Source organism: Anas platyrhynchos, chromosome 5 (assembly GCF_047663525.1).
Source record: "Anas platyrhynchos isolate ZD024472 breed Pekin duck chromosome 5, IASCAAS_PekinDuck_T2T, whole genome shotgun sequence".
Classification (NCBI taxonomy): domain Eukaryota; kingdom Metazoa; phylum Chordata; class Aves; order Anseriformes; family Anatidae; genus Anas; species Anas platyrhynchos.
In genome coordinates this window covers 53,406,280-53,429,706 of record NC_092591.1, presented here as the reverse complement: position 1 = coordinate 53,429,706, position 23,427 = coordinate 53,406,280, and the positions used below count along the sequence as shown (strand labels likewise).

Sequence of the window (23,427 nt, the reverse complement as noted above, 5' to 3'; positions counted from 1 at the left end):
GGGCAGGTTGATGACATTTCATCCACTGGTATCTCTGGTGGATACCGAGTCAATCCTAGTACTACATTGTGTTCTTTGGTGTAAGATAGCATGTCTATAGCACAGAATGTAAGGGGCTTGCAAGCAGATAAACCAGCAGTAGTATCATTATCACATTAAGTAATCATTTGAAATGCATTTAATTTCACACCATAGTAAGTACTGCTGAAACCACCACAAGCATATTAATGAAATAGCCCATTTATTTCAGCCTTGATTATCTGCCGGTTTGTGGACATTGTATCTCAGAAGCACTCACATGGAATGTACCCTAATCTTTTGTGGGTTAGGGGCCAGATTTATTTATGTCTATAAAATAGTAATTTCCCACTAGACAGAGAAGACTTATTAGGAGAAGCTGTTCAATTTTCAGATGTCTCCCTGGACAGTTTTATTTTCGTTCAGAATCTTGCTTCAGGTGAGATCCTCCAAGCGACGGCAGTCTGTGGTTAAATGTGTCCTTTGGAAAACTGTGCCTTAGTTTCTGGATTATCTTGATGCAGCTTCCTTCCCTTACCTGCACTGCATGCACTTTTGGCCTTTCTGCATGTATTTAGACTTCTCAAATGTTTTTGAGTTGTTGCACTGTTTTGTTTGTTTGTTTTCTTTGAAGGGGTAGTGGGTTAAAAAGTTGAAGTTTGTTAATGATAGTTCGTTTTTTCTTCTTTTCCTTATGCATGTATCAGCAGTAGTTTACTTGTGGATCTACATCACCTCTGCAAGTTGTTTTGAAGCAGCAGCCCTTTTTTTCTTTTAACTGTTTAAACCATTGTATCTGACCCAGTGGGTTTTGGAATCCAAGTCCTTGGCTGCAGGCATTACTGCAATATAATTGTTAGTTATTATTATAATAACTATCACAGTAATATGGACTAGCAGCAGCAACTCAATATTTGCGAGCCATTGGCAATCTGCTTACTGTTACAAGAGATTAGTTTAGAAATTGAATCATCAGTTAGGAATTAAAACCTAAGGGAAAAGAGATACGTTCATTAGTTTTGCATCTCCAGACCTCTCTGGAAGGTTGCTGCGGGCGGAGAACTTTGTCATTGCTCCTTCTGTCCCTCAGACAACGCCCGCAGCGACCCTGACCCAAGCTCCACCTGAGCAGGCAACTGGCCCATGCCTCACAAAGTCAAAAGGGGAAAACTAGGTCTGTAGGTCTTATAGGTTTGGGAGCGTTTATTCATTTTGGAGGTAAAAAATGAGGGTTCACGTGGAATGAGCTGGAGAAGACACGTGTGGATGAATTTTTGGTGGAGCGCTGATGTGCGGGATGGCTCCTCTGAGGCTGGGAGGGCTGCTAGGAAGGGAGCGATACAGTCTCAAGGATGTACCCCTGCCTGCCTTGGCTTTTACACAAACCAGGGAGCTCGGAAACGAGCCCCAGCTGCCTTCCCACCTCCGCCACCTCATCTGGTGGTGGTGCTGGGGGGGGGAGCCCGGCGGCGTGAGGCGTGAGGCGCTCTCTCGCTCTCTCCGCAGTTCCCCTTCCGAGAGCGCCTCATTTCCTCGCCACGTCCCCCGCAGGAAGCGGGGCGGCAGCGGCGGGGCCGGGAGCCGCAGCCCCTCACACAAACACACACAGAGAGAGCGGGGCCGGGGTGTGAGGGGGGTGCGCTGCGTGTGGCGATGCCGCGCGGGCGCCGCCCGTTGGGGTGGGGGCACTCGGAGATGCGCGGGGGGGGGGGGCTGGATGCTCCCCTCGAGGCGCATGCGCGCTCCCAGCGCTCCATGACGAGAGCGCTAGGGCAGCAGCGGGAGGCCGGCGCGCGCTCCCATAGGCCGCCTTCCCTCCCTCTGCCCCCCCCCCTCCCTTTCTCCTTTACCCTAACGGGGGCGCGCGCGCTGGAGCCGCCGGTCGCGCGCCGCCGCTGCCTCCGCTGTCAGGCGCGGGCGCTGCCCGCCCTCGGCTCGCGCGGGCGCGCGCGCGCTGTCAGCGTCTCGCGCCCCGTCTCGCAGTCCGGCGGCGGAGCTGGGGCTGGGGCTTGGGGCTCGGGGCTGGGGCTGCGCGCTTCCGTCTCCGCGCCCCGCTGCCCCCCTTCCCCACCCCCCTGCCCGCCCCTCATCCTCCTCCTCCTCCTCTCCTCCTCCTCCTCCTCCTCGCCCCGGCGTCTCTCCGCAGCCTCGGCCCTCGGGTAAGGGGATGCGGGGGTCGGGGGAGGCGGGCGCCGAGCCCCCGGGCCTGGCGCCGCCGCCGCTGCTCAGCAACGGTCGCCGTGAGGGGAGGGAAAAGCGGGGGGCGGCCCCAGCCCCGAGCCCGGCTCCCGCACCTGAGCGAGGGGCCCGGGCCGCCGGGAGGAGCGGGGAGGCCGGGGCCGGGCCCCGTGAGGAGCCCAGCGGGGAGCGGGGGGTTGGGGGGTGGCCTCCGGGTCCCTTCATCCCCGGGGCCCGCCTGAGGGGAGCCGCTGGGCTGCGGGCGGCGGGGCCGCGCCTCACGGCCCGGGCCGCTCGCTCGGGGAAGTGCGGGGTGAGGAGCCGGCGGGTGCCCTCGGGGTCTGTTGCTGGTGAGGTGTTTTTTGTTGTTTTTCTTTTTTTTTGCCTCAAGTTTGTGCTTAACGCCTGCTCGGCTCTGTCACACGTGTGTGCTCTCCAAAGGCTGCGAGCCTCTGCTCTCAGAAGTAGGCAGGGACCAAAGGAAAGGGCTGAATGTTGCTGATCGCCCTGAGCATCCTCTCGCCTCATCCCTGCTATCCGGTGGCGTTTGCTGCGTCGTGCCTGGTCCTGGTTGTACCAAACAGCCTCCGGGCACAGACATCAGCTGACGCTGCTGCTGCTTGAAGGGCTGAGTTCCTTGGGGCAGCACCTGCCTCAGTGTGCGCAGCATAACCTGCGGTAACACAGCGTGGTCGGCGCCCTGTCGTCCGCATGTGGGGTGGATGTGGAAAACTACCAATGTTTAGAATATTCTTCACTTTCTGTGTGACAAATACAGCGTGTGTGTGTGTGTGTGAACACCGATGTATACACACACATACACATGCTTCCTCTACCCCAAAATGCAGCGTTTTGGTGTCTTGTTATCCAGGCATTGATTGAAAACTGATGGAGTAAATACTTCAGAAAGAGTGTTTAAGCATGAAAAGGTCCTTGGCTTTTCTAGCATTAGTCAATTTTTGTTCTAAGTCATTCTCCAGTGTGAATTATCAAAAACTTTGGAGAAGTCTGAGCTGAAAAAAAAAAGTCAGCATTGCCTGAGCGGTTCCTCCTTTGGGCAGTGTTACAGAAAGCTCTGTTATAATCCTTTCCATTATTAAACAGAGCTAGTTATTAGAACTTATAAATTAGTGACTGTACTTTGATGTATTTCCAGTAATATCCATTTCTTCGGTTATTACAAATATGCTTACTACCAAATTTTTATTGATACTTGTTAGGGTTTTATATACGTCTTAGGTAGGGTACGTACCTATCTGTACCTGTAACTGGCAACCTATCATATTGCAGAGTTTGCATATTTTCCCAACAAAACATAATGAGACAACCTTTTTTCAGGTTCAAAGTGTAATCAATTATTCATATTTTTGAGGAAGCAGCTCAGTAATGAGGGAAGTAGGAATCAGCCTGGAATGTCAAATCATGCAAATTCACTTGCTCAGTGATGTTGCTTCCAGGACACTTGACAACAGAGAAGCACAGCAGGTCAGGCTGCAAGTAGTAACTCTCTTTTTCTTTTACTCCCGTAACCAGCAAAATTCTAAACAAAACAAGACACAATAGCTGAGCAACTTAAAAGATATTAGGTCTAGTTAATATTAGAACAAAAAAAACACAACAGTGTTATCAGTGCTTGCTGGGATACAAAGTGAATTAGCAAAGGTAATACTAAACCACATAGTGACTTCCTTTTGTTTTGGCATCTGTGACTCTGCAAACAGAGGCTTGATCGTACAGGGAAGTTTGCATGTATTACGGATATTACAGACCGTTCATGGGACTAACCTGAAAAATTTTCAGTCCACTCCTGTCTCTCTGTAGCTGTATAGAATTGCTGCTTTATCTGTATTAAACTGAATGATTTTTCCAGTCTTGGAGTTTATGCACAGTATAAAATGTATGTACAAAATTATTTTTTATCTGATCAGTCTGTTCATTGAAATTTAAGGGGATCAAGGTGAAGAAATTTTGGACTTAGGTATTTAAATCTTGTTAAACCAGAATTTTAAGTAAAAAATAATTACTATAATGTTAGGCTGGTCTGGAGGGGGAGCTAGTGTCAAAGCAAAATGTGACTTCATTTTTTCCTGGACTCATTCAAAAGCTTGCTGTTTGGTCATAGATTATGCTTCTAATACAATAAGGAAAACAAACGCAGATGATGCACGCTATGTGTGATTGCATTAATATGCATCTGTTATAGGATGAGTATAACCTGCAGATGATGTGTGTGGTTTTTAGGAAAATCACTTGCATGTTTTGCTATTATGCAACAACAGCCGTCTTCAAAGTTAGAAGTAGCAAGATCAAGCTCTCATAAATCATGAAATGCCAGAGATTCTTGTAAAACTGTAGCCTGGCCTGTAAATATTTGGTTAAATGTTGCATTTTCCCTTACAATGTTTCTTTTAGTGTATGGAGTAGAATGGCATAGATTGTGTTCAGTGAGCAACATGATATCTTAGTCCCAAATAATATGTGGCCTCACTATTTGTTACATACTTCTCTTACCGTACCTTGTTAATTTTCTCTTTTACTGTTTCATTACCTTCAGTCTCTACTGCCTGCACATTTCACTAGAAACATTTTCACAGAATTCTCTGGAGATGTGTTATGTGTCCCTTCATGCTCCCAATTCAGGGCTCTTTTGACATGATTTTTCAAAATAATCTATCAGTGTTTTAATGATCTGCATGCATCTGAAATGCTTTCTCATGAAGGGCTGTCTCCCAGGTACCAACAATAACCTGGCTTTTCCTTATTACTTTTTTTTTTTTTTTTTTTTTTTTTTTTTTTTTTTATAGATCACTTAACTGGGATCTGTGAATGGATATGCTACAAAAGATCTTACTGTTTGATTTGTAGGTTGATGTCTGTTGATTTAGACTGCAAGTATAAATATCTAGAGCTGCTGTAAAGTTAGCCCCAAGATACTAAGTCAAAAGTTTTGAGTGCCCGTTGAAAGACCTTTTTTCATTAAGAGGATTTGCCTGTGAGGAACCAGAAGAAAATTGAATCCTCCAGGACAATAATAATCCCCTCCCTTTTTGTGTAATACCTATCTTACTAGCCTTACACTTGCCAGTATTTGCAGCACATACAGCAAAGTGCTTGTATAATACAGTAGTATTTGTACTTTTTAAAATATCTTGTTCACTAATACAGCAAAAGCACCTTGTACACGTGGTCTTTCGCCTGAGTTTTTCTTTCTTCCTACCAGTCTTTTCACCTATCTCAGCCTTGCTGTGCATCCTAAATTCAAGATTTTGTTCACTGTGTCAACTAGAGTTGACAGGGCAGATGCAGAGCCCTGTACCTGGGAAGGAAGGGCACCCTGCAGTGATGCAGGTGGGGGACTGGCAAGCTGGGAAGCAGCTCTGCTGAAAAGACCCGAGGGTCCTGGTGGGCAGCAAGCTGAATGTAGGCCAGCAGCTGCCTGCCCCCACAGGAAAAGGCCAGTGGCATCTCAGGCTGTATGAACAGCACAGCCAGTGGATAGAGGGAAGGGATGGTTCCTCTCTACTGGGGCTCATTAGACCACGTCTACAGTACCTTGCCCAGTTTTGGGACCCTCGATACAGGGAAGATTGATTAAACTGAAGTGAGTTCAGTGGAGGACCACCAGGAGGGTTAGGGGAGCTGGAGCACTTGCCCTGTGAGGAGAGCCTGAGAGCTGAGTTTGTTTGGCAGAAGATGCTCCAGGGGGATTTTAACAACAACCTGCTGGTACCTTGGAGGAGATGGAGCAATGCTCTTTTCTGAGCTGTATGGTGGGAGCTCAAGAGTCAGTGATCATAAGTTGGAGTAAAGAAGGCTCAGACTGGGTGGAGAACTTCCTCTACATGATTTAGTCATGCTGTGGAAGTGGTTGCTCAGAGAAGTTCTGCAGTCTCTGTCTTACAAGTTTTCAAGACCCAGCTGAATAAAGGTGAGCAATTTGGTCTGATCTCACAGGTGACTTGAGTTTGAGCAGGAGGTTGGACTCAGGACATCTAGAGGCCTCTTCCAACCTGTGTTATCGTATCAGTCTAAAACTGCCGATGCCTAGCTCCCAGGGGCCTTGTGCTGGAACACAGTCGGTACAGAGAAAATGTGTAGGTGGCTGAGCTGTAACATATCAAAACAAAATAACAATGAAGTTACAGTGAGCTTGACAAAAGCATCATTTGTGTGTCAGGATATACGTTTTGCTGTCTCTTAGGAAGATGCGTGTGGACCTTCAAGCACTTTTTAAGGAAAAGATAACCTTTTGTAGTGCAAAAGGGTAGCTTTCTGTAGCTTTCTTTGGAAAGGAGGAAAAAAATATATGTTTCATATAAAAAGAAAACATTGAAGGAGCTCAGCTTTGATATGGACACCTGGTACAGAATGGGTCATCTTGGAAAGCCTTTGAGAACTTAAAAGAAAATGAAAAATGAATTTTCTATAGGATATTATCTGGTAGCCTTAAAAAAGGGGGATATTTCTGGATCGTTTGTCATGATAGATAATTCATATTATGCAGCTCATAATGCATCATTTCAAGGTGATGATTTTCAGCCTATCTATTAAATCAGTTGCAACCAATTTTCAGCCCCTTCACTCCCCCTTACTCCCCAATACATGATATACTAGTTCTATCATATAATTACCGTTTCTTCCTCTTATTTTCTAACCTACCTCCCTCTACTGCTCCAAGTTTTCATAGAGGGATGGGGAACAAATAAAGGAGGAGAAGCGGTCCTAAGATGCAAGAAGCCCAGTAATTGTTTTAAGACTTCAAGCTACAGATCTGCAAATCAGGAGAGCTGTCTGTGGCTACTATTAAATGATAGGTTAGGAATCTTTTTATTTTTTTGTCATATTTTATTTTTGTTGAAATATGAGATACTACTTGAGGAAGTCTTTGAATAATCCTTTTCTAAATTTTTTTCTCTGTTATTTGTTTGAGCTAAACTGTAGTGCTTGGGACGCCCCCCTGGATCTCCGACCCTGTTTGCTTCATAACTTTATAGTGTTAAGGTGAATCATTTTCTGTAATGCTAGAAAGTTTCTTTTGCGAGACGGTAATAGCAATGCATATCACCATGACATTATTAATTCTACAAGGTAAAAACTGTTTTTAGAAGCCTTGGAATATTGCTGTGAATATCTTATGGAAGCTAATTCTGGCTTGCCCTGTGTGAGACTCTTCCTTCAAAGCATTGCTCTTCCATAAGTTTTTTGTAAAACAACTAAGAATTCTATTCCAAGAACCTCCCAATGTTTATCTTTAGTTTATTAAATTTCTTATCGTGAACTTTACTATAATTTGAATAGATAGAACTTGAACAGTGTCATAACTCTTTATGCTAAATCTGATTTCATGAGTACAAATGCACTTTTCAAGCTCTTTGGAGATTTTTCTCAATTTTTTGGAGGTGTTTGTATGTATGTATGTAGTAAAGCAAAAAGATGTGACATGCTGTTTATTGACTGGTTCATAGAACTTAGTGTTGTTTTTTTTTTTTTTTTTTTTTTTTTTTTTTTAAATTGCTACATTATCAGTGTATTCAATTACATAAATTTATTTGTTAAACTCTTTGTCAATGAAGAGGTTTCTGTTGACCAAGAAGCAAACGACCTCTTTCAAAAATGCAAGCTTTCAGTAAAATTGCCCAGAGCCTTTGTCTTTAGCTCCCTGCCTCTATTTATGATGATAAAATATGGAATATAGTTGAAAAATATGTATTACATATACATGTATGTATATATTATATACAATATAAAATATGTCAGCTATGCTGACATCTAACCTCCTTCTGGGTGTTTGTTAGGCAACTTCCCCTGACAGTCCATATGGATATTCACACATTAGATGGTTGTGTAGTTGAGAATGAACAGTTTTTGCTGTTGCAGTATATGTAGTACGGTGATCTTCTCTTTCTCCCTGTTGAGTAATGGTCTCTTGGCATGTAATTGCTAAAGGTTTGAATGCCTAACAGAATTTTATTTGCATTTCTTGCATTTATGGTTCACTCTTGTTGAAAAAATATTTGATAAATATGTTATCGTGTAATAAGACTTGATTTTCCTATGATGTTGTCATTTACTATAGTCACTGTAAAAGAGTTTTTATTCTAGGTTAGACCTCTTGGCTGTAGTCAAGTGAATTGTTCAAGAGCTAGTGACAGCTATCGCCAAACATAGGGAATGTTAGGGAGCAGTATGGCATTTCTGCAGGCATGATGCTGTCTTGCTAAGGGAAGAATGATGGGACTTAATATTTGAAATGAAGGCATCTTGTTCATTTATCTGAAGACATAATAGCAGTGCTTTCTGTATTTTTACTTGAGAAAGTTGTTTATATTTTGAAAATTATGACTTACACCTAAGTCATACTGAGTTGGTGAAGACATCCATATAAAATTTTGATTGTGTCTTTCTACCAATTAACTAGAAAAATAAATGATTGATCTTGATGGCTTATTGTTTTTGTAGATTTGTCTAACTTTTTATTTCTGAAAATCTCAGCTAGTGGATGGAGATATGCTTTAGTGTCCCATCAGAAGCGTCACCCAAGACACCAATTGCATGGTTATTTTTCAAAATAAATGTGATAAATAGGAAACAGAATGGGATCCCATTAGTTTGAGTGCTGTTTCGAGAGCTCATGAAGATTTGTCTAAGGAGCCTTCCTCTGACTCTCTTAATGTTTATGTAGTCAATGTAAATATGGAAACACTTTTTCACAGTTTATTTAAATATATTTTCTCCTGACACTGATATGAAATGTTGCAATATGTTCACACTGTTTTAGACAGCAAAGATGTATCCTGGGTGTTCATGAAGATTGTTGTTTCCTGCTGAGAAGTTTGAGTAGTGGGTGTAATTCAGTGGCACCTGCAGGTTAAGCATAGTCAACCAGTAGAGTTTTGGGCATATGGAGGGGTATTCCATTGACCTGGCTTCTAACGCAGTAAAGCATTGCTTGTTCTCTTAATGGTACTCTGCACCATTTCTGTTTTTCAAGTGTTCCTCCAACTCATAAACAGAGGATCTGTAGATTGATAACCTATGGTAGCAGCTTTTCTCCTGAAGTCTCTTGCAAATGTGTAGCACTGTTGTTTAAGCCTTTTAACTTCCCAGGCAGGAGCAACGACAGGTAGATTGATTATTTCTTTATCTGGTTTAGACATTTCTTATCGGAAGAGATGATAGCTTTAACTGTGCTTTTTGAAATAGTAAGTGCTTTGGAATGAAAATGTAGGGAATGCTCTGTTGGACAGCTCGTTTCTTGGTTGTTGCTCAAAAATATTGCACCAACTTAGTGTTTATTGACTGCCATTGCATGGTGTTGAGGGGTACCTAGAGCTCAGTGGTTCCCTTAGACTATGGCCTTTTTTTTTTTTTTTTTTTTTACTGCTATGCTAGGTTAAATGTAATTATAGAGAAAAATGTGCTGTGAACTGTGAATTCCCATCTGAGAATTCTTCAGCTGTGCTTAGATGTGCTGTGTGAAGATGTTACTGTGTTATGAAGGTGAACAGTCCCAGGTGTGCACAGTTAGCATGAAGTAATATAAAAAAACAAACAAAACAAAAACAGTATGGCAGTATTTAAGGAAAATCAGTATAAAGACTTTTTGCAGTGTATTAGTAGTGCATATCAGTGTGAAAAGTTTCTGCTGGACTGCTTAAACTGGAAGATTGTTTCTCTCATTGTGATTTCTAGTGGCATTTATAATATTGGGGTAATTGCTGAGAGTTACTTGGTCAGCATGTGTACCATGGAGAAAAGATATTTGGCAAGAGGAGCCATCAGTTCTTGAAGATTCAGCCTGAGCCTCAACAAGATGTTTTGTCTCTCTGCTATCTTTTATCTAGCCCTTTTAAGCTTTAGACTTTCTATTTCCTGACACAGACTTTTGAAGCATAGTGACAGGTTTGTCCTTCCTTATCCAGTAGGCTCACTAATGAGTTCAATGATGGACAGCGCTGTTGTCAAACTGCATCTCTGTAAAACTGTGCTTATAGTAAAAGCTACTACAAAATGTGCTTTTACATCAGACTTAAGATGGCATCTCAATGATTTTTCTTTCATTCTTCCCTGTTTTCTTCTATATACTACCTTTTTCTTTCTGACCATTTTTTCCTGGGATCAGGATTTAGCAGAAAACCCAATTTTGTAACTCTGTATTCCTCCTTGGTGTCTTAGTGCCTATGTCAGTGCCTCCTGACTGCTATAGGAAAGGGTGATCTATGGCTAAGAAAAAGTTGTTATGAAGGAAAACAGTGGTGATCGGTGTAATTTAAAAAGTTCTTTGCTGTATAAAAGCAGGATTATCCTCTAATACAAGTCACTTAGGGTAGCTTGTAACGCAGTCGTTGGGTAGTGCAGGGAAACCTACACTGCAACAGATACCTACTTGTTTTGGGAGTGAATGAAGGACTCTTGTGGAGGTTCATACACTGCAGACTGAAAGAGAGAAGAAGATGAAGTTCAGCTGGATTAAACTAAACATGTAACTTTGAAAGGGATATTTGCTTTTTGTCACTAAATAGGAAAGATGTATAATTTTATAGAAATTTCCATTAAAAATTAAGCATCAAAAGAGTAAGAGAGGAATGCAAGATTGCCCAATGGATAGTAAAAGAAGAGGATAAGGAAGGAGCAGAAGCACTTCAGGAGGAACCTTCATTCATACATTTAGCAATAGTTTCTTCTTAATATCATACTAGTTTAGTCTGTTTATTGGTATGCACACTCAAGGAAAAGGTATGTTACAAAATGGTTGTGCAAAAATGAGCAACTTGACAGACCTGAAACTTCTCTGAAATTAAACCTATCTTAGTTTTAGTACATGTTTTTTCCCTTAACATTTAGGCTTCTTAAAGTTTGTACTTTTTTTTGCTGCACTGAAACACAGAAATTTCATATTTTTTGTGTAATATTCATGCTAACAGAACAATGTTGAATAAAAATTTTCAGCTTCCTTCATTATTGGGTACCATCAGCTACCTAACAAATTTTGACAAGGTCTCTCAGGTTTCTGTGGAGCAGGGTCTTATTAAAAATCTCTGACCATTTCTTTGATCTTAATTGATTTCTTTGATCTTAATATCAGCTCTGATAGTCTTCTCAACGTTTTTTTTGTGGATCTACCTTTTTATTAGCATGTGTCTGATAAACATGAAGCTGCAGCTCTGTCTAGCCCTGAGGGAAGGAGTAGTGTTGTCTTTTCCTTTTTTCTCAGCTTCCTGGATGCTGAATGCTGCTGGCAGCTGTTCATAGCCTTCCCATGGAGCACCAATGGCAGCAATATGAAATTGATACCATCTTTGAAATGTGCACAGCTGCTGGGATGGTTCTGAATCACAGCAGTAGAGTTAACCTCAGTCTTGTTAATGTCACCTTACTGCTATTTGACTAATCAGTTAATAAAAGTAGAGTCACTGAAGCTGTCTGATGATAGACTTTGGAATAAAGTGCTGTGATTATTATTTGGTTATTGTTTGAAAAACTGAAAGTGAAAGATGGCATTATGTAGAGATATTACTATGTATACTAGTTCCTGGTATAATTTCCATAGCAATATCAAACTGTGGGCTCACTATGAGCAGGTTTGAATTACTTGCCTGCTTAAAAAGGAAGAAAAAGACAGGAAGCAACAGGGAACACCTCTGTGGCACAAAATATGGTGCTATTTTTCTTTTAATCTGCTACTGTATGAATTGTTTTAATATGCAATAAAGGATTCTTAGTAGTTCTGTTGGCACTTGTCTTAAATGTTACTTCCCCAAGTAATGCATGCTTTGGTATTTGTAGGGATAACAGGTCTCTGTAGTGGTAGTAGAGATGTGTATTTATTAATTTCAAAAGAACTATCTCCCTAATATCTTAAGTTTAATAGGCTGAGTCAAACCCCACAGTTTAAAATAGTTCCTTATAATTAATACCAAGGACCACTACCTTTTTTATACATAAATACAAAATTTGAAAAAAACAAAAAAACACTTTTTTTGTTCTTACAGTTATCTTCCTTTTTGTTGCATTTTTAACATCAGTATTGTTTTTCAGTGGCTTGCATGGTACTTTCTTCCTCTGTGAAGCTTGCTGGTTTTCATCTTAGAGTTTTTTTCTTGCTGACGCTGTCAAACTTTGTCTTCCCACCCTTCTCTTTTATAGGGTAGGTCTTCTATTTTGAGCTAATAACTGTAACCTATAACAAATAATTTCCTTCCTCAGGTTTAAGCAGAGGTTGGCTTCTTACTGAATTTCTTGACCTTATTTGAAAACAATGGGTTTTGCCAGCATTTATTTATTCTTCATGGTGCTTGTATTCTCAGTTAAAAACTTTCTTAATTTGGCTTTTCTGACAGCTTTTTTTCAGTCTTCTCTTTCAGTAGCCTTTGTTTATGGACAGTTCTCTCATTGTTCTTCTTTCTGAGTGGTTGTTAGATTTCTGAAGATGGTTGCTTCTTTTCTTTTTTTTTGCACTTTTTCCCTTTTCTTAGTTTTTTGTACTCTTCCAGATTTATCTGCACTTAGATTTTATTTTCTTAAGCTGGTTTGATTTCAAATCCCTTTTGGCTGCATCAACACTAATAAAGTGAGCCATTGTCTGGTCTTGAGGACAGCTGGCATGGAATGAGATTTGCTCATTCTGTTAATCTCTTGGTTTTCAAAGCAGGTAGTTGCATGCATAGTACCACTTGGAAGTTTTCCTGGCGATGTGATAACCCTAAGAGTGTTCCCAAGGGTTATTTAGAAGAGTGCAGTTGGCCTTTACCAAAAGTATTTTGGGGCTTGTTCTAACACGATGATTTGCATTTCAGTGTCTGGGAAAGTTTCAGGCACTCGTATATTGATGCAGACTTCTAGGTTCGCTTTCACAAAACCAATAGTCAAACCAGTTACTAATTAGAAGTAAATTCAACTATGTCTATGATCTGCTTCCTGAAAGTCCTATTCTGTGGTTCATTAATACTTAACTCTGGTGCTTTGAATGATTCTGCTAGCTGTCTAGAAGAAAAATATAATGAAAAAGAAACAAACCACGTCTCCCTCAACCACTTAAATTTTCTTGTTTGGCAATTTTTACTTTTCTTTGCTCCTCATCGCTGTAACATTCTTATTTTAATGTTATGTGGAGACTTTCAGAATGTTTGGCTTCTGTTACGGTCTGGATCTCAGAACAAGGGTATAAACCGTAGATATTCAGGACAAAATTTCTTGCTTTACTTGCTTTTTAGCTGTATCTGTCCTTCCTAAGCCAACTGTGCCTTCTAACTTTATGTAGTACCCCTCTAAACATGTTGTCAATTGAGTGATATTTTTGTTTACATTCTGAGATTTTCAGCTCTTGTTTTATTCCCCGTAGTTTTATCATTAGTTTAGAGATCAAGAAAACTCTGAAGACAGTCTGCAGTTTGCTGTCTTTCCTTCCCTGTGATCATTTAACTATGCTTCCACTCCTCACTTTGGAGTTGAGAACTAGGTTAGCATTTGTAAGCCCTCTTATTTTATTAAAGAAGGAAGTCTTTGCCTCTAGTTTGCTCATTGGTGATACGAATGACAGCAGATTTTTAGCTTCCAGTCTGGGAAGCACAGATGGCACTTCACATGGTTGAGAAGAAGTGGAACTCTGGGGAAATGAAACACAACATACGTTTTCCTGGATTTGAGAGAGCTAAGAGAGGTCCAGTGCCTCCTGCCTTTTCCCTAATTTTCCCGAAATCTGTGTTACACATGCAAGTGTGTAATGTAGTAGCAATGCCACTACAGCATACGTGAAACTCCCTAGAGTGAAAAATCTAGGGGTAGGGATATTCCCAGATCTTCCTTCAGGGAGTGTTGTGATGTGTCAGTGAGAGACATCAATTTTTGAAATAAAAGGGAAAAATGAGTCAAATGACTGGCCTAATGCCTCTTGAAAGAGGGGAGCCGGAAAGAGCTTAGCAAAACTATAAAATGTCCAGTTGCCTTATTTCATTTAGGGTGACTTACCAATGCAAAACAAATATTTAAAACGCATATTGAGGGTGTTGTTCAGTAGCTTAGTTATTAGGCACTTAAGTATGTTTGTGAAGGAAATGTGTTGATTATATACCGCTCTGTACTATATCGGTTTTATTGACTCTTCTATATTTATGCTCTGAGAAACCATTGTGTGTGTGAAATTTTTGGTATCACAAAGTGACTTTATATCTTAGAGCATCTGTTTTATGTTTTCTTCCAGTAAGGATAAGCACTTTGATACTGACCTCAGTTCCTAATTATTATTTGTGCCATTAAAACAGCACTGGCATAGAAAAAAGTCGAAGTGCCAAAGTTCTACCTGAAAAAGGGAAAATGTAAGTGAGGAAAGCCTTGTCATTTAGGCTTGTTTTGAGGACTTAGAGGGGAATATAATGCTTCCAAATCTGCATCTTGTTTGATTCAGTAGAATTTTGTTAAACAATTTTATGTCCTTCTCAAACCTGCAGTAGTCACAGCTTGTTTAAAGCGGAACCTTTACTACAAACTGAGCAGCAGAAAGAATCCCTTGCACTTCACTGCATAACAGCTAATTCCTGAGAGCCTTTATCCTCTCTGCAGGATAAGTTAGATGTTTTGGATTGAATCCTTAAATATTATGGGTTCAGTATATTCTAGCTTTTCTTTAGCTCTTAGCAGTAATAAATCTTAGACTTATATAAAGATTATTTTACCCATATAAAGGTTATCTTTCTCTCTGTTCCCCTGGGTTGTATTTTCTTTCCATGTTTGTTTGAGGAAACCTACTTAGTGTTAGAAGCTAAAGCTGATACCAGATAGGTGGGTTGATGGGTGTAAGAGAAATTAAGTTCCTTTTTTTTCTTTTTTTTCCAGCTAAATAAGTGTTTCACCATAGAAGTAACATTCTCTCATTTTAAACTTGAAAGCCCTTGTTTGGAGCCGCACTTAGTTTACTGGAGGAATATTTTTTTTTTTGTTTTTGTTTACCAAACATGGAAAAAAATGTTCATTGTAACAATGTAGTTCATATTGTACTGTTTTTTTTTTTTTTTTTTTTTTTTTTTAATGATTTTTGTTGGGATAAACTCATTCTCATATGTAATATTTTTCTTAACATAATTTTAATCACTTCCCTGCCAGCTACTTGAAATAATAGAGCCAACACTGAAATGAGCAAGTTAGTGACCTTGCTAAAAAGCTGATCTGATTGCTTCTGAAATGCCAAGGAGACGGGATTATCATACTTAGTAGGTGGTTTATGTGTTTGGAACTATAAACAGTGGTTTAAGTTCAATACAAGAAAATAATAAAAAAAACAACATTGCAAATTCACATAGTCAAGTGCTGAGAAGAGCTCCTGGCACGAGTAGGCTGCTCATCAGCGAGAGATGGCTGTGGTATGACCCAGCTCCTGATCTGTTTCCTTCTCAGATGATGTGGCTCTGCAGCAGTAACGTGATTCCAAGCCACATGAGGTGGTTTCTAGCATTTAAAAGAGGTTGTTAGGACCAGCCAATAAAGCACTGCTTCATTTGCATTTAGGACATGGTATATAGCTCTGATCAGTCACACTCAGAAAAGGCTGAGTCTCAAAAGATCAAGGAAAGAAAAGAACTTAGTGTGATTATGCTAAAGTTGAGCTTCCTTTCTTAAAGGAGAATGAAAGAGAATTTGGCAAGTGACGCCTAGAAAGAAATAACAATAGTCTTTGCTGAGTGTTAGAAAGTATATGGGAGAGAGAAATAACACAAAATAACTGTATCTAAGGGATAAATTTAGTAACAAAACTAGTTTGAAAATCAGTCTAGTCTTGAAAAAATAGTAGCAGGGAGAAACTCAGATGTTCAAGATGGTCTTTGGTACAATTACATAGTAGGACTCTGTAAGATGATAAAGTTGATCCCAGAGGTAAAAATTAAAGACATACATCTGAGATTTTTTAGTTCTAGAAAAATAGAAATTTTGGAGAAGGGATAGAACAGCTGAGAAAAGATTTGATTGTTGTTTGTCATAACGTTTCCAATTTTACATATTCTATTCTTCAGGGCTTCTACTGGTAGCCTGCAGGGAACAGGAGGGAATATTTATTTATATATTTGTTTATTCCTTCTTGGTGCATAGCTTAAATTTGGTGTTTTATCCATCTTTTTCTGAAGCAAAGGCAATTTGCCGCTGACCGAAGGGATTTTGAGTTGAGGTGTCTGGTTCTTCCTGTAGTAGTGGGAAAATAGTTCAGGCCTGGCATGGGGGGCCGGTGCCCGCATTCAAATTTAAATGAGTTTGCCCCAGTAGGATGGAGAAGGGAGGACAGAAGTGTTTTTTTTTTTTTTTTTTTTTTTTTAACTCTCCTCTGTATTCATGAGGTGATGAGATTATTTTCATTTAACACATTCTGTGGTTGCAGGGACCTATGGCGTAGCTGGTATCCTTGAATTCTGTTATCTTGCTGTTGTTAATTCATATTTTGTGTGTTTTTAAAATTCATTCAAATTACATGAAAAGTATTGATAAAGTGGTTTGGACTTTTGTTTTGAATATGTTCATGTAATGCAAGAAATTGGATTAAGCTTAGTATGGAACCTCTTGTAAGGATATATTTTTATAAATATATTTATTTTAATAAAAGGTAGCAAGTAGGTACACTGTACCACCAATTTGAAGTCAGGATCAGGCACACAACTGAAGTTTTCTTATGGTGAGGTCTCTTCATGACCTTTATCTACAAAAAGGTGTGCACAGGGTAGGGGCAGACCTGTCTGGAAGGCACCTCTGTCCAATTCATCTAGTGATGTGTGTAAATTTTGCCGAGGTGATTGAACAGTAGATGCAAAAATTATTTAAATAGTAGTGGATATTTATAAAGATCAGTTTTCAAGGATGTATTAATAATATCAGGTTGGCAAATGGTAAGCTTCTGGGTAGCTGTTAACTTTTGAATGACAGAATAGGCTGGCTATTTTTTTCCATGGTTTCCTAGCGAAATCTGGGAGCAGATAGTCACTTTACTTTAGTTATGATGATCTTAAATGTAAGGTTTAATTTTTTTCCTCTTAGTAATAGATTTATGGATTGAGGAAAAAAAATGACTCGCCTTCTACACCTCAACTTTAGTACAGCATGGTACTTTGCAACTTACTCTGAGCAGGTTATGGGCTACAAAAAATATTCTACAACCAGTGCATAGGTGGTTGCAAAACAGTACGCAAAACTCAAGTTAAAATGTTATTGCCATACAGATAGAATCTGTTAAGTGGAGCTGGGCTGCACAGCTTCATGTTAAACCAGCTTAGTATATTTCACTGTAGTGTTTTTGGAGTTACTCACATTGTGGAAATATTTGCTTGGAGCAGAGGTATAAAATACATTGAAACTTTTTTTTTTTTTTCCCTGCAACATTTGTCAAGAACTGTTACATAGCTACTTCATGTTGATTTGTATGTCTGTATGGAAAAAAGATGGAAATATATACATTTTTCCTTTTATTGTTCTGGTCTGTTTTTATCTCTTTTAATATATCGCAGCTGACAATTTTGTGGAGCTTTTTGTAGGGTGTGGTGAAGTGCCCAGCCTAGTATGACTGGCCTTTTGGTGGACTGCCTGTAAATCCATTGCTTATAGACACACCAGCTTGTATATTTATTAATAATTCTTTTAATTACATGAACTTTTAACATTGCCCCTTGTTACTCAGTTGTGCTTGGCTTGCCAACTGCCCTCTAGCCAATAGCTTCAATTCTCCGTTGTTGTGATACGGGCAGTGTAACCGATTTGATGAGAGGTGCAATAAAAGAACTAGTTGAGTTTTACTGGAAAGCTAAAATCCTGTTGTTACTGCTTGTATGTGGGGTAACTGTAGTGTTTTTGCTTTGGATTTCTGAGATTCTTTATCATGGGAAAAGCCGTATATTTTTATTGAGTGCCACCTTAGCTGAAGTATACTGAAACTATCAATCTCAAATGAAAATGAAAATAGGCCATCTCAGTTTCCCCCAGGCATTCCATTTTTGGAAGTTCATGGGCTCTGACATTGTAGGTGCAGATTATTTTAAATAATTTATTGCACGAGTGAAAAAAATACAAAATTGAGCCCTTTTTTATTTTTGAGGTTTTTTATCACTGTTGCTGCTTGAGATCTTTAGAGTTGCCTGTTCAACTTGTTCATCTGACAGTACTGTTGCTGAATTTTTTAGAAATATAAAATCACTTAATAACTTTCAATCAAAAAGGAGATTAATTTGGCAGAATCCTCATTGCAGTAAAACACAGTTATCAGAAGCACTTATCATTTTCTCTTCACTCCTATTCCTGGTACTATTGTTAGTCTAATTGGTTTCCTATTTATTTTTCTTTTTGCTAACTTCCGCAATTTTGTTCCCTTCCTTGAAGTTAAGTTCATAAATTAGCTTTTTCAATATCCAATTTACGTTATCGCAAAGTCTGCTATTTGCAGCTTTTGATTGCTTTTTCTATTAAATGGCCAGCAATCGACACCTAGTTCAGCGGTATACAACTATTCAAGCAGTGAGACTACCATGATGTAGTAACTCCATGCCTTGATAACCCAAAACTAAGATTTTATTTAAAATATACTGTTATTATGTACAGTCTGTGTGTATTATGTACCAATATAAGTACGTAGTACAGAACAGTTTAGTTTTTTTACATGTGGTTTAAAGGTAAAGTCTATTTTTTTCCCCATAGCAAATGTTTGAGTAGTTTCCTATTTTAGTTTTTGGCATCTGGCACTGGGTTTTAGGATCTTGGTCGTATAATTTTTTGCATTTTTTTTTTTCTTCTAAAGCCTGTCTATATATATCCCAAGAATTACTCCACTGTTGTTTTTTTTTTTTCCCTCTCACTTCCTGAATTTGTTTCCCAGCCGCAACAAAGGCCTATACTTAACCTTTGTTTTTTTTGGCAACAGTGTAGGCAGTTGCTATTTTGTTAAACCACAATATAAAATGTTGTTGTTCATGTGTATTAATTTCTGTTTTCATGAGAGCTGTGCTATGTGTCAGTTGTCTAATCACAAATCACGTAAAATTGAGCAATTTTTAAAATCTCTTTAATACTTCATGTAGCAGACAAAGGATGAAAACACAGATTAAAAACTAATGGTCTTCTTTTTCCTCTTTTATTTTCAGAGAATTAACTAGGCTTCAAAATGAAAGTGAGGAAGAAGAGTCCCTGAAAGTATCAATTTGAACAAAAATTATTGCTGGTAGGTAAGTACTTCTTTCTCTTTGATGTTGCTGCCATTGAGACAATAGCTAGATGTGAAGAAACTAGATGAAGAGCTGTGCTACTTAAGTAACAACTGAAAACTGCCCTTCTGATGGTAAATGCATGTCAGTTGGAAGAAGCAAACTTTGCAGTTGAGAGGTCAGGTTCTTTACTAGATGTTTTGTTGATTCGCTTTATGAAGAATATATTTTTTTTAATGTCAGATTATTAACTAAACTGGGTCAATCAGACACTTGTTTCACCTTCCTTTTCTCACAACACCTGTTTTCCTCCTCCTTCCTTTTTCCTATCCCCTCTGAAAAGTGAAATTCTTTGATAGGTGCATTATGTATCCTCTGCCTTATGTGTAAAGCCCATATTTGGCAGTATTCTTGGGCCCTTTCATCTTCAATCTGACCTGCAGATATTACATGCATTTCTCACAGATAAGCAATACTTTGTAGAAGGGAGGCGTGTGCTTGATTCTCTCAGGTTTCTCTGTGAGAACTGTGAGCAACTAGGCCACTGTGGCTGGAAACTGTTGTGTGCTCTGGGATATTCTAAATCCAGTGCTAGATTATCTTGAATGGTGACACGTATTCAAAACTTAATATTACATATCCATATGCTTTTAAAGTCTATGCAGGGGCTATAATATTAATTTAAATAGATGAATAATGAAAAATAAATCTTAAAATAGTAACTCTTCTTTTTGAAAATGGATTAGAGAGTGAAGTAAACTTCACTGAAATGTGAATTGAGTTGTGAGCTTAGAACCCAAGCGTGTTATGACATTCTTTTTTGATGCAACTGTAGAAAAGACTGCTGTGATCAGTATCATTACTATTGTGAATTATGGTAAGGATATGGTTGTGAAAGTTTCTTGACCTTTCAAAATTAAACAAATTAGACAACTAGTTCAAAGCAAATTTGTTGCAGATGAGATGCTTTTACTGTTCATCCAACTTCAGTAATGATTGTGAATTAATCTGAAGACAGCTAAAGTACTTTGAATTATGATCTATTTATACAGTCATAACTCTTGAAGTACTTTGATAGCTTAAGAATTTAATGGATGGTTTAAAAAAAAAAAAGACATAAATAGTTCTGAGGATCTCATGGCTGGGACAGAACAAAGAGTATGAAGGTAGCTTTCCAAGCACCCAGTTAGGTTTCCTGAAACTGGGTTAGCCATTGTCAATGCTGTTGCTGAAAGACATTGTTTCCGTTTCCTGAGCCCAGCTCTCACTTCATTTTGCTCAGTCTCTGACTCCTGCTTGTGAACTGATTTATCTCACAAACCCAGAAAAAGGTGACTATTTTTTTTCTTGCTTAGTGAGTTGGATCAGCTCAAATAAGAGTTCAGAAAGTGTTAAAATGGTGAAAAGGAAGAAATGAGCACGTGCAGGTAGGAGCAATGAGCGTGGGAGCATAACCTGACCCTTTAGGCAGCAGCAAGTTAGTAGATCTGTCCAGCAGTTTGTGGAAAGGCTGTATCAAAGTCACTAGATCAGAAATAGTCGATTTTACTTTTGAGTAGAACAGATACAGCCTCTGTGATAGCATTAGACTAGAACTGAGTAATCTTGCCAGATCTTTCCCGGACCTTGCTGTTGGTAGGAGTGATCTGTCAGTACTGAATAGAAACAATGATACATGGGGAATATAATTTTTAAAAACTCTTAGTGGATATCTGGAAAAGCATTAATACACTCGCTCTCCCTCCCTCACTTCCTTTCCCTGCTGCTTCCCCCAAAAACATATGTGAAATATCTGTGTGTTCCAGGCCCTGGAAATGAATGAGAAATATGTACCACTTTGCATGAGTCTTCCAAACCTCATTTCTTATCAGGATTGGCTGGTCCCTTGTACATGATGTTGTATAATTTCATAACACAGCAATTGGTCTATATCTTGGGTTACAGCTTTTTTTTTGTTCCTGTATGGCTATGGCTTTTTATTCTTTTTTTTTTTTTTGCTGAAACATTTTCATGTAAGGGTCTAAGTAACTTTTGATCGTTAATGCACCTAATTTTAAATTTGTATATTCCAGATCATACACATTAATTGTGAATTTGGCAGGATTAGAGAAGTTATCCTAGTGGATGCTATTTGTCTATAAATTAATATTTCTATAGTACCTGAAAAATAACATTTCAAATATAATTGGTAATGTGACCAGTTGAATGATTGTAACTTTTTCCTGCCAAATGTCTGTCTGTCTGTCTGTCTGTCTGTCAGAAACCTACATATGTATGTAGCATATGGTTTTCATTTGGATCATACATACAGAGGAAAACTTGCATCAACATGAGGATTGAACTTATTTTTGTGATAACATATTTGGATCTACCTTCTGGACCCATTCCAAATTCTTTATTCTGTAAAACCTTCCCAACGACCTGTTCTTTGTGACTTTGTTTTGGTATTTGTCAGCTAGAAAAGTGGAGAAAGATAAAAATGCTCCTGTCAGATGTGGATAAATGCCAAGGTTACATCCACAATATAAAAATATTCTGTAGTTACTTTGGCTCTCTTTATTTTTAAAGAAAGATGTAATCATACTACCCTGATAATTCTGTACTTTATTGTGTCTATATTTTTATTTTTAGATGGTGGCTAATAAACCCATTTGGAAACTGGTAGAACCCTGTTAACTTAAAAAGGTTTTCATTTAATTATTTTTGCTCTTGTCATGGCCTTTTTTTTTTTTTTTGGTGTCCTGTTTTGTTTTTGAAGAGATGTACAAATAACCTAGTTCCAAAGGGAAGGAGGAAAATGAAATGCCTTGCTATTTACAGGGTGATTCATTTGAAATGGATCCCAATGACACTAACTTCTAATCAGACTGATCTTGAAGATATCTGTTGTAATTCATGCTAGCTGTATTAAAATTGCTTAATTAATCCAAAAAAATGTCAGCAAAGAGGGAACTTTCACACCTTCAGGAAGGTTCCTTTAAGGCTGCCTAGTGTGTGTGGGTTCTTTGTCATTGTCTTTTTTAGCTCTTGGGGAGAATGTATGGCTCAAAATCTATAAAAGTTGTAGGTTCAATAACAGGAAGAGATCACTGTTAAATTGCTTGGTAAGTTGGGCTTATTTGAAGAATTTGTATTTGAATAGGATCAAATGTGTGGTTCCAAGCCTAACACTGTAGATTGCATTTACAGATTAGAGACAATATTTTGGAATAAAACAGCAGTAGGATGGATGAGAGGGGAGGTGATATTGCTGTGTACAATATTAATGGCTGTGCTGGGCATGTAATGGTAAGGTCTGAGGTCTAGTCTTCAGAAGTAATTGTAGAAAGTAGGAAGGAGTTTAGAAAAGAGCTATGAATCATTCAAAGTCTGGGAAAGTATATCTTATTTCAGAGATTTAATACGTTTATTCTGGTATTCTAGTTACCAACCATAGACTAACTATTTGATCAATTTATCTGGGAATCTATCATTCTCATTTAACTTGTATAAATTGGATGGAATATATGTAGTAAAATACGTGCCTTACCTTGGACAAAATGTGTGGTTCTGGTGCAAAAATTGAGTTTCAATGATTACTGGATTTCAGTGATCAGTCTCTGAGATGTCAAGTTATGTTGGAGACAGAATTAACATATTCTGAATAAACAATACCTCCCCCTACCCTGCAAGCTTTTTAAATTAATCCTAACGATACCTAGTTCAACGTGAATTCCAGAAAGCATTGTGACTGGAATAATTAGCCTTCATTCATACTGTAAAAAAAATATGTGTAAAGGTGGCTGAACTTTAAATAGGCTTTTTATTAAACATATTCTTGATATTTTTTTAAACCAATTTGTTGAAGTACGAAGAAAATCTGTATGCATATTTGTAGCAAAGCCCCCAGTTCAACATTTTGATCTTAATAACAATACTTGTGGTAACTTTGCCTACCTCAGTTTCAGTATTCAGCTCTTGATGATAAAGATGAATTTTGTATAAAAATGAATGTTTTGCAAATGAAAAAGTCTGCTAACTTTTTTCCTGCTACAGGCCTTATGCTTGAGTCTGCATAATGTAAACCGCA

The 23,427-nt window shown here is 38.8% G+C and overlaps 1 protein-coding gene across 5 annotated transcripts in view; it reads left to right on the top strand.

The window, feature by feature from the left end:
* The window catches only part of FUT8 (fucosyltransferase 8), a 99,378-nt gene that overhangs the window by 6,313 nt on the left and 69,638 nt on the right, over positions 1 to 23,427 (top strand). For 2 of the 5 annotated variants that reach the window (XM_005019242.6, XM_038179147.2), the window contains exon 3: positions 19,299 to 19,379. The gene's annotated coding sequence lies outside the window, so the exon portion shown is untranslated. Of the gene's footprint in view, positions 1 to 1,883; positions 2,178 to 19,298; positions 19,380 to 23,427 lie in introns of those variants that run through there. The other 3 variants (XM_027457682.3, XM_027457681.3, XM_072039063.1) reach the window with 3 other exon arrangements.